General features: G+C 39.4%; 1 non-coding gene across 1 annotated transcript; it reads right to left on the reverse strand.

The window, feature by feature from the left end:
• Nucleotides 1-1701: 1701 nt before the first annotated feature.
• On the reverse strand, nt 1702-1809 carry LOC112731123 (small nucleolar RNA R71). Its single transcript, XR_003166914.1, has one exon. It is a non-coding gene; the product is annotated as a small nucleolar RNA R71 (small nucleolar RNA).
• Nucleotides 1810-2010: the final 201 nt, after the last annotated feature.

The following is a 2010-nucleotide window of genomic DNA, read 5'->3' on the forward strand; positions in this document are numbered from 1 at the left end:
TTGTTGACCCACGATGCATGGTCGACTCGCCTGACAACCGAGCTTCACATTCTGTGGAATCAAAGTCTTCGTGGTATAAGCTAGAATTGATGGCGGCATTCATGAGAATCCGAAAAGTCTAAACCTTGTCTGTGGTATTCCGAGTAGGATTCAATGATCGAATGACTGTGACGAGCTTCAAACTCGCGAGTGCTGGGCGTAGTGATAGACGCAAAAGGACGAAGAATCCTATTCCAGTATGATCGGGAACCAACAGATGATTAGCCGTGCCGTGACAGAGCATGTGGTCCTTTTTCACTGAGAGGATGGGAAGTAGCCATTGACGACGGTGACACCCTACATACAGCTTGCCATGGAAAGGAGTAAGAAGGATTGGATTGAAGCAGTAGGAAAGCAGACGTTCTAGAGCCATTCAGTATCTCCATACGCTTATCTGAAATTCCTACCAATGAATTTACATAAGTATTTCTATCCTATTTTATTTATCTTTTAATTATCTAATTCAATCACATTTGAATCCGCCTAACTGAGATTTACAAGATGACCATAGCTTGTTTCATACCAACAATCTCCGTGGGATCGACCCTTACTCACGTAAGGTTTATTACTTGGACGACCTAATGCAGTTGCTGGTCAGCTACACGGAGTTGTGACATATTATGAATTAAGATTAGAGCACCAAGTTATTAGAGCCATTACCAGAGATCACAATTCTGCGTACCAGACAGCTCGGTCCATTGTGCACTCCAAATGGTTTCAATCAACTAACTAACTTTTTGTTTGTTTCTTATCTTTTTCAAAACCATCTAACTACCCTTCTCTTTCTAATTTTCGAAAATATCTCCCTCTTTTTCAAAATTCAAATTTTAATTAACTAATTATTTTAATTTTAATTTAATTTAAATTTTTATTTTCGAAATTTATTTTTAAAATTTTAATTTATTAGTTTAATTGTTTTCGAATTCTCCCTCTCTCTCTTCTCATTCTATTTATTCATTCATCTACTAACACTTCTCCTCACCTAAAATTCGAACCCCCTCCTCTCATCTGAGTTCGAATTCTTCTCTTCTTAATTCTTATTCTTCTTTTCTACTACTAACACAAGGGAATCTCTATACTGTGGTAAAGAGGATCCCTATTATTATTTTCTGTTCCCTCCTTTTTCATATGAGCAGGAGCAAAGACAAGGACATCCTTGTTGAAACAGATCCAGAACCTGAAAGGACGCTGAAGAGGAAATTAAGAGAAGCCAAATTACAACAAACCAGCGAGCACCTGTCAGGAATTTCCGAAAAAGAAAAGGAGATGGCAGCCGAAAATAATAATAATGCAAGGAGGATGCTTGGTGATTATTCTACACCTACTTCCAAGTTTGATGGAAGGAGCATCTCCATCCCTGCCATTGGAGCAAACAATTTTGAGCTGAAACCTCAGCTAGTTGCTCTAATGCAACAAAACTGCAAGTTCCATGGACTTCCATCAAAAGATCCCTATCAGTTTTTAACTGAATTCTTGCAAATCTGTGAGACTGTAAAGACGAATGGAATAAATCCGGAAGTCTACAGGCTCATGCTTTTCCCTTTTGCTGTAAGAGACAGAGCTAGAATATGGTTGGACTCACAACCTAAGGATAGCCTGGACTCCTGGGATAAGCTGGTCACGGCCTTCTTGGCTAAGTTCTTTCCTCCTCAAAAGCTGAGCAAGCTTAGAGTGGATGTTCAGACATTCAAGCAAAAAGATGGTGAATCCCTCTATGAAGCTTGGGAAAGATACAAATAGATGACCAAAAGGTGTCCTCCTGACATGCTTTCAGAATGGACCATTCTGGATATATTCTATTATGGTCTGTCTGAATTCTCTAAGATGTCACTGGACCATTCTGCAGGTGGGTCCATTCACCTAAAGAAAACGCCTGCAGAAGCTCAAGAACTTATTGACATGGTTGCAAATAATCAATTCATGTACACTTCTGAGAGGAATTCTGTGAATAATGAGACGCCTCAGAAGAAG

This window comes from Arachis hypogaea, chromosome 12 (assembly GCF_003086295.3).
Source record: "Arachis hypogaea cultivar Tifrunner chromosome 12, arahy.Tifrunner.gnm2.J5K5, whole genome shotgun sequence".
NCBI classification, from domain to species: Eukaryota; Viridiplantae; Streptophyta; class Magnoliopsida; order Fabales; family Fabaceae; genus Arachis; species Arachis hypogaea.